Source organism: Staurois parvus, unplaced genomic scaffold (genome assembly GCF_062004578.1).
Source record: "Staurois parvus isolate SC_StPar_1 unplaced genomic scaffold, SC_StPar_1.0 ptg001422l, whole genome shotgun sequence".
Lineage (NCBI taxonomy): Eukaryota > Metazoa > Chordata > Amphibia > Anura > Ranidae > Staurois > Staurois parvus.
The window spans coordinates 275,968-290,131 of record NW_028319218.1 but is presented as its reverse complement, the minus strand read 5'-3'; the positions used below and the strand labels follow the sequence as shown (position 1 = coordinate 290,131).

Here is a 14,164-nt window from a genome sequence, read left to right as displayed (position 1 = left end):
TTACATATATATGTAAAAATATATGTTAAAATGACTTTTTTATATGTTACAGAAACAATACTGATGTGATACTTTTTAATTTATTTGCACTTTTTTATATGTTAAAATCTGAAGAATATGTGTTAAAAAAACATATTTTTAAAAATATATATTTTATTATTAAAAAAGTAATTTTAACATATATCTTTACATATATTTGTGAATGCATTCCAAAAATGTAGATTTGTATTTTTAAAGACATACAGTACATTTGAAATTTATTTTTAAAAATATATATATATTTATTTATTAATATATATTTTGAAATATATTGAATACGGCCCAAATTGTAGCATTTCAAATATATGTCAATATATTTGGGAAGAATGTTTCAAATATACTGTATGCCTTTAAAAATACAAATCTACATTTTTGGAATGCATTTACATATATATGTAAAAATATATGTTAAAATGGCTTTTTTATATGTTAAAAAAAATCTGAAGAATATATTTAAAAAAACATATTTTTAAAAATATATATATTTTTAAATATTTCCTTCAGATTTTTTTAACATATAAAAAAGTCATTTTAACATATATCTTTACATATATTTGTGAATGCATTCCAAAAATGTAGATTTGTATTTTTAAAATTTTAAATTAATTTTAAAAAATATATATATATATATATATTTATTTATTAAAATATATTTTGAAATATATTGAATACGGCCCAAATTGTAGCATTTCAAATATATGTCAATATATTTGGGAAGAATGTTTTTAAAATATATTTCAAATATACTTTATGTCTTTAAAAATACAAATCTACATTTTTGGATGCATTTAAATATATATGTAAAAATATATATGTTAAAATGACTTTTTTATATGTTAAAAAAAATCTGAATAATATATATAAAAAAACATATTTTTAAATATATATATATTTTTAAATATATTCTTCAGATTATTTTACATATAAAAAAGTAATTTGAATATATATTTTTACATATATTTGTGAATGCATTTAAAGACATTAAAAAAAAGAAAGAAAAAAGAAAAGAAAAAGAGATATTTTTCATATATTTTGTAATAAAAACGCACTTCAACATGCAGTGTATATATATATATTTATTGAAACATATTTTGAAATATATTGAATACGGCCCAAATTGCAGCATTTCAAATATATGTCAATATATTTGGGAAGAATATTTTTAAAATATATTTCAAATATATTTTTCTTCCAATCAACCCAATCAATATTTAACCTCTTCACGCTGGCTGAACGCAAATGTGCGGCCTCCCGGTGTCTGGGCCTAGACGCCGAGCGGCTGCACATTTGCATTCTATTAAAAAAAGAACATGTGTGCTGAGAGCGTGTGCCCTGTGCTCTCCCAGCACACATGTCCTGTACTCACGGAAAGGTCCTGATCTCCTCTTTCGATCGAGACATTTCCCGATCATGTGACCTCTGTGAGACGCCGTCACATGACCCTAAACCCCGCCCCGCCGTCCGAAACCCTTAAAGGGCCGGGAGGTGTCGGCGTGAAGGGGTTACCCCCTTCCCACCCCTTCGCAGTTTATAAATGGCAGGTTAAAGTGGTTATACCAGTGCTGCAGCTACAGTCATGATGGTATTTTACAGCCGGTGATTCTCTTTTGTGTAAAAGTAATCTGAGCAGCCATACAGCCACTGGACAACTTTCAGACCTCATGCACACGGGGAACTTTTGCAGTGACTTTTAGAGGCACCAGGAGTATTTTGTTTACTGCTTACAAATGGTCCCCCATGCACACATAGTAGCAGTAGCATTTACCAGCAGGAAAAACATCCCAGAGCCAGTGTGTCCAGGAGCAGCAGAAAAAACATTTGACTCGGCTAAACGCACCTAAGCGCACCTAAACGCGTGTTTACACGAGGTGCGTTTAGCACTTGAACGTTAATTCATTTCAATGGCCAGAATAAATTAAGAGCCTTTAGTATCTCACTTTTATTGAGATTTTTAGGCACCGTATGTTGATGCCGTTCCGCGGGCATGCGCAGTATTAAAGTGTGACATGTTACGGATCTATTTACTTGCAAAAACAATTGGGCATTACATTGTGTTTGTGTTCACTGAAACTGTGCATTTGTGCAAATATTGTGCAACATGAAAAATTGCAACATCAACCCTTTTATTCCCCAGGGTCTCTGCTTAGGAAAAAATATATAAAATTTGGGGTGTTCTAAGTAATTTTCTAGCAAAAAAAGCCCAGACACAAATTAGTTAATAATATTTTTTCTGCATAAAATACTTGCATTAAAAAAAATGGATCTCCAAATCAATGGAACAAAGTAACAATAATATTACATCAGATTTCTGAATCATAAATACAATGTAACAATGATATCACTTTGGATACTTTTGAATCCTGTTTCTGAGCAGTGTTTATAAACATTGTTCCGAAGGTCTTTTTATTTTTTCCCAACAGCTGCTGGAATAGCTTCTGTTATTTTGTATATCCCTCCGACTGTAAGAGGTATTGCTAATGGTAGTTTTCACGAAATGTATATTGTAATAGGGGCTATCATACCCACATGGAAAAAAAATATATTTGAAATACTACAGTTTTGGCTGTATTAAATATATTTATATACAGCTAAAATTGTATATACATATATTATATACTGTATATATATTTTTTATTATATATATATATATATATATATATATATTTGTTTATTTTATATATATATATATATATACACACATACATATATATGCACATACATATTTATATATATAAATATATATACTCACACACACACACACATATATATATATATTGAAATTAGTTTTTTATATATTACAAAATATATGAAAACTATTTTTTACAATTAAAATATTCTAAATATTATATATTAAAATATTCTTCAGATATTTTTTAACATATAAAAAAGTCATTTTAACGTATATTTTTACATATATCTGTAAATGCATTCCAAAAATGTAGATGAAATGTAATTTTAAAGACATACGGTATATTTGAAAATGTACTTTTCAAAAATAAATTCATATATTTTGTAATAAAAACGCATTTCAACATGCAGTATATATATATATATATTTTTTTTTAATTGAAATATATTTTGAAATATATTGAATACGGCCAAAATTGTATTATTTCAAATATATGTCAATATATTTGGGGAGAATATTTTTAAAATATATTTAAAATATATTTTTCTTCCATGTGGACTTCCAGGGGGTTTAATTACAATACACTTGAGCACACTTGAAGGCGGTATGGGGAAACCTGCAATTTGTGCGTGTTTCCAGGACCGCATTTGAATTGTACTGCCCTTGCGGTCTGCAGTGGGTATCAGTGCAATGTTAATGATACCCCAAATGCAGGCAGCAAATGCAGTGCGTCTGCTTGCACTGGATCGCATGGCACAAAGCTACCATGTGATCTGGTGGCAGTGTGTTTCCAAAAGTAGTGCATGCACTGAATCGCATGTGACCTGCACAGAAATGCCGAGCACATTCCTGCACGATTCATCGGCAATTCATAGTGTGAACCTAGGCTAAGAAATCGGATTTGTTCCCTTAAAGCGCCATCCAAAAGGGGAAGTTCCACTTTAAGCCTTTGTCCCCTCCCCATTAAGGATAGGCACCTTTGGGGGGTAACTGAACTTTACAGGTACCCGCCCCCACTTCTGCTGCCTAGGCGATTAGAAAAGGAAGTTGTCCTCCCCCTCCCCTTAGTCTTTTGGAACAAATGACAGGTCCCAGGAGACTATGGGGCCATTCACAATGTGCAGCATTCAAATTATAATTTATTCTATTCAAAATTTGAATTTCAGAAGATGATTATATTCTTTCTATTCTATTCTATTATAATCTATTTTGTTTTTTTTCTATTTTATTTTCTTATTTTCTATTTTTTTTTCTTTCTATTCTATTCTAATCTATTCAAGTTTGAATTTATTCTATTCGAAATTCGAATGTCAGAAAACGGTTCTATGCTTTCTATTTTATTCTATTCTATTTAGTTTTTTTCTTTTTCTTTTCTTATTTTCTATTCTTTTTCTTTCTATTCTATTCTAATCTATTCACGATTGAATTTATTCTATTCAAAATTTGAATTTCAGAAGACGGTTCTATTCTTTCTATTTTATTTTATTCTATTCTAATCTATTTTGTTTTTTTTCTATTTTATTTTCTTATTTTCTATTTTTTTTTCTTTCTATTCTATTTTAATCTATTCACGTTTGAATTTATTCTATTCAAATTTCAAATTTCAGAAGACGGTTCTATGCTTTCTATTTTATCCTATTCTATTTTGTTTTTTATTTTTTATTTTCTTATTTTCTATTGTTTTTCTTTCTATTCTATTCTAATCTATTCAAGTTGGAATTTATTCTATTCAAAATTCGAATTTCAGAAGACGGTTCTATTCTTTCTATTTTATTCTATTCTATTTAGTTTTTTCTTTTTATTTTCTTATTTTCTATTCTTTTTCACTCTATTCTATTCTAATCTATTCAAGTTTGAATTTATTCTATTCGAAATTCGAATGTCAGAAGACGGTTCTATTCTTTCTGTTTTGTTCTATTCTATTTAGTTTTTTCTTTTCTTATTTTCTATTCTTTTTCTTTCTATTCTATTCTAATCTGTTCAAATTTGAATTTATTCTATTTGAAATTTGAATTTCAGAAGACAGTTCTATTCTTTCTATTTTGTTCTTTTGTAGTCTATTGAATTTTTTTTCTATTCTATTATTTTCTATTCTAATCTATTGTATTCAAATTCGGATTTATTCTATTCAAAATTCAAATTTCAGAAGGCAGTTATATTCTTTCTATTTTATTTTATTTTATTGTTTTTTTTCCATTTTATTTTCTTATTTTCTATTCTTTCTATTCTTTTCTTTCTTTCTATTCTATTCTAATCTATTCAAATTTGAATTTATTCTATTCGAATTTCAGAAGACGGTTCTATTCTTTCTATTTTATTCTATTCTATTTAGTTTTTTTTCTATTTTATTTTCTATTCTTTTCTATTCTTTTTCTTTCTATTCTATTCTAAACTATTCAAATTTGAATTCATTCTATTTGAAATTAAAATTTCAGAAGTTGGTTCTTTTCTTTCCATTTTGTTCTATTCCATTCTATTGAATTTCTTTTTTCTATTCTATTCTTTTCTATTCTAATCTGTTCTATTTAAACTCGAATATATTCTATTCAAAATTAAAATTTCAGAAGACAGTTATATTCTTTCTATTTTATATTATTCTGTTGTTTTTTTCTATTTTATTTTCTATCCTTTCTATTCTTTTCTTTCTTTCTATTCTATTCTAAGCTATTAAAATTTGAATTTATTCTATTAGAAATTTAAATTTCAGAAGATGGTTCTATTATTTCTATTCTATTGAAATTTTTTCTATTCTATTCTTTTCTAATCTATTCTATTCAAATTTGAATTTATTTTATTTGAAATTTAAATTTCAGAAGACAGTTATATTCTTTCTATTTTATTTTATTCTATTCTATTTTTTTTTCTATTTTAATTTATTCTATTCTTTTCTAGTCTATTCTAATTTATTATATTGTATTCTATTCTATTCTTTTTTTTGTCTGTTCTGTCTTTTTCTATTATATTCTAATTATATTATTTTCTTTTATGTTCTATTCTATTCTTTTTTTTTGTCTGTTCTGTCCTTTTCTATTATATTCTAATCTATTATATTATTTTCTTTTATGTTCTACTCTATTCTTTTCGTATTCGAGTCAAATTCGATTTCCGTCTGAATTTCGTTTCGTTATTTTGGATTCGTTACTATTGCAATTCAGAAATTCGGAGACATCTGTACGTCTGAATAATAAAGAATTTGTCCGAATTACGATTAGAAACTAAACGCACCGCACACGTCTAAATGAGATATGTTTGGTTGTTGTCAGTCTTCCGGTGCACCTTAGAAGTCCTGGTCATTCTATTCGTAATCATTTCAAGCTATGAGCACATTTTGAAAGGCATGGTGAGCCGATTACAGGAGCAAGGGGAAAAGGATCTGGAAAATCCTGTCTACAAAGTAAATACTGTTGCTACTGGTAGAGGTATAACTAAAGCCAAATCTTCATTTTTAGTATTGGATGGAGAGGGATCAGACCCCCTGGCAGGTTTTTATTGCTTTCTGTATCCCATTGCGGGTGGCCCCCAGAACAGGGGTGGGGGGGGGGGGAAATCTTCCAATAGGGACACTATATCATTAATTTGGTAAGAAGTACAAAGTATACAACTACATATAGTGCCATGGCACATACTGCATTTTTATTTTTATATACAATATATATATATTAATAGAGTAAAAGAAAAAATATTTATATCACTTTATAAAATATAATTTATATTTGCAACAAGGGGGGTTCAACCCCCTCCCCCCATGTGACTGGGTGTATCAATGCAATGGTGTTTTCTGGTTTTGTGCTGCCCTGGGCAAGACTAAAATTGGGCGCCCCCCATCTAAATTTCCCCCACCCCGCCATCTGTAAACCACACCCCTTCCTCTTTAGGCTCCACCTCTTCCTATTAGAGCTCCATCTCAGGAATTGGTCAGAGACTGCGGATCAGGATAAAGGAGACTGTCAGAGATTGCGGACAGGACACAAGAGATGGTCAGAGACTACAGACAGGATACAGGAGATAGTTAGAAACTGTGGACATGATACAAGAGATGGTCAGAGACTGTGGACAGGATTCAGGAGATGGTCAGAGACTGCGCACAGGATACAGTAGATGGTCAGAGACTGCAGATATGATACAGGAGATGGTCAGAGACTGCAGACAGGATACAAGAGATGGTCAGAGACTGCAAACATGATACAAGAGATGGTCAGAGACTGCAGACATGATACAGGAGATGGTCAGAGACTGCAGACATGATACAAGAGATGGTCAGAGACTGCAGTCAGGATACAAGAGATGGTCAGAGACTGCGGACAGGATTCAGGAGATGGTCAGAGACTGCGCACAGGATACAGTAGATGGTCAGAGACTGCAGATATGATACAGGAGATGGTCAGAGACTGCAGACAGGATACAAGAGATGGTCAGAGACTGCAAACATGATACAAGAGATGGTCAGAGACTGCAGACATGATACAGGAGATGGTCAGAGACTGCAGACATGATACAGGAGATGGTCAGAGACTGCAGTCAGGATACAAGAGATGGTCAGAGACTGCGGACAGGATACAGGAGATGGTCAGAGACTGCGGACAGGATACAGGAGATGGTCAGAGACTGCGGACATGATACAGGAGACGGTCAGAAACTGCAGACAGGATACAGGAGATCAACAGAGACTGCAGAGAGGATACAAGAGACGGTATGCATACTGCGGACAGGATACAGGAGATGGTCATAGACTGCGGACAGAGGATACAGGAGACGGTCAGAGACTGCAGACAGGATACAGGAGACAGTACGTATACTGCGGACAGGATACAGGCGATGGTCAGAGACTGTGGACAGGATACAGGAGATGGTCAGAGACTGTGGACAGGATACAGGAGACAGTCAGAGACTGCAGACATGCTACAGGATATGGTCAGAGACTGCAGACAGGATGCAGGAGACGGTCAGAGACTGCAGGCAGGATACAGGAGACATTCAAAGACTGCGGACATGATACAGGAGACGGTCAGAGACTGCAGACAGGATACAGGAGACGGTCAGAGACTGCAGACATGATACAGGAGACAGTCAGAGACTGCGGACATGATACAGGAGACAGTCAGAAACTGCAGACATACAACAGGAGAAGGTCAGAAATTGCAGACATGATACAGGAGACGGTCAGAGACTGCAGACATGATACAGGAGATGGTCACAGACTACAGACGTAATAAAGCAGCTAAAAAATACCTCTGTCAGTTTGGTTTGTAAAATATATGGGAAAACCTCTGATTTCACTGCGGACCCGCTCCTCCAGCTGAGCTGAAAAATGCAGCCTAAGGCAAATGCCTTGTTTACCTCGTGGCAAATACTCCCCTGCAACAATGTAAGGAGGACTCTGATAGGGACCTTGATGTAAGGGGGGCACTGATGGGGATCCTTGATGTAAGGGGCACTGATGGGGACCTTGATATTAGGGAGGACTCTGATGTAGGGAGGACTCTGATGTAGGGAGGACTCTGATGTAGGGAGGACTCTAATGGGGACCCTGATGTAAATGGAGACTCTAATGTAAGGGTTTCATCTGGGTAGGGGTTCAAGTCCCCCTCCCCCCATGAAACTGAAGTCTCTGATGGGGACTCTGATATAAGGGGGACTCTGATATAAAATGTAGGATGTGGCCCTCGTACTGAGCGGTTTGGAGCCCCCGCTGTAGTAGTACCAGGTCTCTGTAGCTGACAATACAGTGAAGATTTCAGGTCGCTGGGCTCCTGGAAAGGTTCCGTTTAATAATATTATGGCAATGATGTCATCTGCAGACAATCTTTATATACAGAGTGAAGTCTCTCTGTACTGTAATCAGAGCTGCTGTGATGTGGCTCTCGTATTCTATCACCGATATACATGGAACAATATCTCTCTGTATAGAGATGCCGTCAATTACTTCCAGGAGAAATCACAAGAGTGCTTTTAATTATCCTCCATTTGTTCCAGTAGGGCTGTCAGATGTGGTAACATCCCCTCTGCTCATCATACAGACTCCATGAGGATTCTGATTGAAAGGAAAGGCCATGAGTCAGTAGAATGATGTTATCACAAGTACTGCATATGTTGCAAGATGAGATCATTAACCGTGTGTGGACTGGATGCAGCACTACAATCCCCTTCTCCAATGCAGGCCAATGTGCTTTGTGATGTAGTCTGAGCCAGTATGTGTTTTTGTGGATTCTGATTGGCAGGAGAGGAGTGTGAGGTATAACAATGGGCAGTATTGGCAGGAGAGGGGTGTGGGATATAACAATGGGCAGTATTGGCAGGAGAGGGGTGTGGGATATAACAATGGGCATTATTGGCAGGAGAGGAGTGTGGGGTATAACAACGGGCAGTATTGGCAGGAGAGGAGTGTGGGGTATAACAACGGGCAGTATTGGCAGGAGAGGAGTGTGGAGAATAACAATGGGCAGTATGGCAGGAGAGGAGTGTGGGATATAACAATGGGCAGTATGGCAGGAGAGGAGTGTAGAGTATAACAATGGGCAGTATTGGCAGGAGAGGAGTGTGGGATATAACAATGGGCAGTATGGCAGGAGAGGAGTGTGGAGTATAACAATGGGCAGTATGGCAGGAGAGGAGTGTAGAGTATAACAATGGGTAGTATTGGCAGGAGAGGGGTGTGGGGTATAACAATGGGCAGTATTGGCAGGAGAGGGGTGTGAGGTTTAACAATGGACAGTATTGGCAGGAGAGGAGTGTGGGTATAACAATGGGCAGTATTGGCAGGAGAGGGGTGTGGGGTATAACAATGGGCAGTATTGGCAGGAGAGGGGTGTAAGGTTTAACAATGGGCAGTATTGGCAGGAGAGGGGTGTGGGGTATAACAATGGGCAGTATTGGCAGGAGAGGGGTGTAAGGTTTAACAATGGGCAGTATTGGCAGGAGAAGAGTGTGGGGTATAACAACGGGCAGTATTGGCAGGAGAGGGGTGTGGGGTATACCAATGGGCAGTATGTGCATGAGAGGGGTGTGGGGTATAACAATGGGCAGTATTGGCAGGAGAGGAGTGTGGGGTATAACAATGGGCAGTATTGGCAGGAGAGGGGTGTAAGGTTTAACAATGGGCAGTATTGGCAGGAGAGGAGTGTGGGGAATAATAACGGGCATTATTGGCAGGCGTGGAGTGTGGGGTATAACAACGGCATTATTGGCAGGAGAGGAGTGTGGGGTATAACAATGGGCAGTATTGGCAGGAGAGGGGTGTAAGGTTTAACAATGGGCAGTATTGGCAGGAGAAGAGTGTGGGGTATAACAACGGGCAGTATTGGCAGGAAAGGGGTGTGGGGTATAACAATGGTCAGTATGTGCATGAGAAGAGTGTGGGGTATAACAATGGGCAGTATTGGCAGGAGAGGAGTGTAGGGTATAACAATGGGCATTATTGGCAGGAGAAGAGTGTGAGGTATAAAAATGGGCAGTATGTGCATGAGAGGAGTGTAGGGTATAACAATGGGCATTATTGGCAGGAGAGGTGTGTGGGGTATAACAATGGGCAGTATTGGCAGGAGAGGAGTGTGGGGTAAAACAATGAGCAGTACTGGCAGGAGAGGAGTGTGAAGTATAATAATGGGCAGTATTGGCAGGAGAGGAATGTGGGGTATACCAATGGGCAGTATTGACAGGAGAGGAGTGTGGGATATAACAATGGGCAGTATTGGCAGGAGAGGAGTGTGGGGTATAACAATGGGCAGTATTGACAGGAGAGGAATGTGGGGTATACCAATGGGCAGTATTGGCAAGAGAGGAGTGTGGGGTATAACAATGGGCAGCATTGGCAGGCGAGGGTTGTGAGGTATAACAATGGGCAGTATTGGCAGGAGAGGAGTGTGGGGTATAACAATGGGCAGTATTGGCAGGAGAGGAGTGTGAAGGGGATAACAATGGGCAGTATTGGCAGGAGAGGAGTGTGAAGGGGATAACAATGGGCAGTATTGGCAGGAGAGGAGTGTGAGGTATAACAATGGGCAGTATTGGCAGGAGAGGAGTGTGGGGTATAACAATGGGCAGTATTGGCAGGAGAGGAGTGTGGGGTATAACAATGGGCAGTATTGGCAGGAGAGGAGTGTGGGGTATAACAATGGGCAGTATTGGCAGGAGAGGAGTGTGGGGTATAACAGGAAATTATGGACAGGAGAGGAGTGTGGGGTATAACAGGAAATTATGGACAGGAGAGGAGTGTGGGGTATAACAGGAAATTATGGACAGGAGAGGAGTGTGGGGTATAACAGGAAATTATGGACAGGAGAGGAGTGTGGGGTATAACAGGAAATTATGGACAGGAGAGGAGTGTGGGGTATAACAGGAAATTATGGACAGGAGAGGAGTGTGGGGTATAACAGGAAATTATGGACAGGAGAGGAGTGCGGAGGATATAACAGAGGGAATTAGGGCAGGAGAGGAGTGCGGAGGATATAACAGAGGGAATTAGGGAAGGAGAGGAGTCAGACATATTACTCCCCTTCAGGGGCGGACTGACAACTCATGGGGCCCCCAGGCAATAGGGGATCATGGGGCCCCTGTGTCCTTGCCCAAACTCAAAAAAGCCTATGAAAAAGGTACCAGGGGCATCTCATGGGGCTCCCTACTGACCCCGGGCCCTCGGGCAGTGCGAGTTTCCAAATGGTCAGTCCGCCCCTGCTCCCCATTCATGCAGACATACTGTATGTGTGCAGTTTGTATATGGAAGCCATGGATGGGCCGCTATACGTTTCTTGCATTTGCTAAATAAAGAATCTAGGAAAGGAGTAGCATCTTCAGCGCACTGTGTGACTCTTTGTATACCCAACAATGGGTGCTGGTGGGTTTCTCTAGGGCAGGGGGTGTCAAATTCAATTTTGCGGCATCAGCATTATGGTTGCCCTCAAAGGGCCAGTTGTGTCTGTAAGACTAGATGTCCAGAGCAGAAAGTGCAGGGTCTGGAGGAGGACCAGAGGAAGTCTGGAGTCAGCTGCCAGAGTCTGCTGAAAGTTTAGACCAGGGGAGGCAGAGATGAGGGGGTGCTGCGGCTGCATAGAGAGGTGCAGGATCTGTAGGAGGAGTTCTGTCCTCCTCTCTGCTGCTGACTGCTGAGACAGGGGGGGTCAGAGACGAGCCTATCCACAGCTCTACGGAGAAGCACAGGATTTCTGCCCTCCTCTCTGCTGTCAATTGCTGAGACAAGGGGTGGTAGAGATGAGGTAGGTGCTGCAGATGCAGGAAAGATGCAAGAGCCACATGAAATGGCCTGGCATGCCGGATTTGGCCCGCGGGCCTTGTGTTTGACACACGTGCTTTAGGGTATTGCTAGATCCTATATTTGCTTCACACAGAAAGTTCAGGGTCTGGAGGAGGACCAGAGGAAGTGTGGAGACAGCTGCCAGAGTCTGCTGAAAGTTGAGACCAGTGGAGGCAGAGACAAGGGGGTGCTGCGGCTGCATAAAGAGTTGCAGGATCTGTAGGAGGAGTTCTGTCCTCCTCTCTGCTGTCAACTGCTGGGACAAGGGGGGGGGGGATAGAGACCAGGGGGTGCTGCAGATGCAGGAGAGGTGCAAGGGCCACATGAAATGGCCTGGCAAGCCGGATTCGGCCCACGGGCCTTGTGTTTGACACAAGTGCTCTAGGGTATTGCTAGATCCTATATTTGCTTCACACAGAAAGTGCAGGGTCTGGAGGAGGACCAGAGGAAGTGTAGAGTCAGCTGCCAGAGTCAGCTGAAAGTTGAGACCAGGGGAGGCAGAGACGAGGGGTTGCTGCGGCTGCATAAAGAGGTTCAGGAACTCGAGGAGTTCTGTCCTCCTCTCTGCTGTTGACTGCTGAGACATGGGGGTCAGAGATGAGCCTATCCACAGCACCATGGAGAAACGCAGGATCTGGTGGAGGAGTTCTGTCCTCCTCTCTGCTGTCAACTGCTGAGACAAGGGGGGGGGGGGGAGTAGAGACCAGGGGGTGCTGTGGCTGCATAGAGAGATTCAGGAACTCTAGGAGGAGTTCTGTCCTCCTCTCTGCTGTCGACTGCTGAGACAGGGGGGTCAGAGATGAGCCTATCCACAGCACCATGGAGAAACGCAGGATCTGGTGGAGGAGTTGTGTCCTCCTCTCTGCTGTCAACTGCTGAGACAAGGGGGGGGGGTTGAGACCAGGGGGTGCTGCAGATGCAGGAGAGGTGCAAGGGCCACATGAGATGGCCTGGCAAGCCGGATTCGGCCCACGGGCCTTGTGTTTGACACAAGTGCTCTAGGGTATTGCTAGATCCTATATTTGCTTCACACAGAAAGTGCAGGGTCTGGAGGAGGACCAGAGGAACTCTGGAGTCAGCTGCCAGAGTCAGCTGAAAGTTGAGACCAGTGGAGGCAGAGACCAGGGGGTGCTGCGGCTGCATAGAGAGGTTCAGGAACTCTAGGAGGAGTTCTGTCCTCCTCTCTGCTGCTGACTGCTGAGACAGCAGGGTCAGAGATGAGCCTATCCACAGCACCATGGAGAAGTGCAGGATCTGGTGGAGGAGTTCTGTCCTCCTCTCTGCTGTCAACTGCTGAAACAAGGGGTGGTAGAGACATGGGGGGTGCTGCAGATGCAGGATAGATGCAAGGGCGACATAGAATGGCCTGGCAAGCCGTATTTGGCCAGCAGGCCTTGTGTTTGACACACATGCTCTAGGGTATTGCTAGATCCTGTGTTTTCTTCACACCACAGAGGAAAAGTAATCAGGACTCATTAACTTTTGCTGGCTAAACTATAAACCTCATTGGATGCTGCGGGGCCACGGGCCTGAGCTTCCCCCTTCCTGCAGCTTCTACCCATGGCTCTCTATGAGTTATGAAGGATATAGCAAATCCTACAACACCATCACACTGCTACAGTAGAAGGGTTAAATCTATTAGGACACGAGAAACAAAGAAAGAGTTCTCCATATGTTTGCATTTTTGTGGTGTGTTTGTATCTCATTTGGGATCTGTAGGAATCTCCAGAGCTGGCTGGGCTTTATCTGGAGGAATTGGGTGGAGGAGGAGCCTAGATTTGGCCATGATTGCCAAGACAGAGAACATAGCCCACACTAGTCTTAGGGAAAGCCATTGCGGTATTTGATGAGTTATCTCGAGTCCAAAACTGCACAGTGGCTTCCCAGGATGTGAACTGACTGGATTTCATTCAGCTGATCCCATGGTGGATATGCACGTCCAAGTTACTATCCATACATCTTGTGATTTATTGTTCCATAAACCTATGTAGTATGGTCCAGCATCTCTCAACCTTTTTACATGAAGGAACCCTTGAAACAACTTTCTTGTCTCAGGGAATCCCTGTAAATTGCTGCATCTAGAGCTTACTGTACATTAGTATGATGGTCAGCGGGAAGAATGCTCCTTACATTGGTGGACAGCAGAAAGAATGCCCCTTACATTGGTGGTCAGTAGGAAGAATGCCCCTTAAATTGGTGGTCAGTAGGAAGAATGCCCCTTAAATTGGTGGTCAGTAGGAAGAATGCCC

At 40.0% G+C, this 14,164-nt stretch overlaps 1 protein-coding gene across 1 annotated transcript in view; it reads left to right on the top strand.

The window, feature by feature from the left end:
- The window catches only part of ITGA11 (integrin subunit alpha 11), a 255,723-nt gene that overhangs the window by 42,841 nt on the left and 198,718 nt on the right, over nt 1-14,164 (top strand). The gene's annotated exons all lie outside the window — the stretch shown is intronic.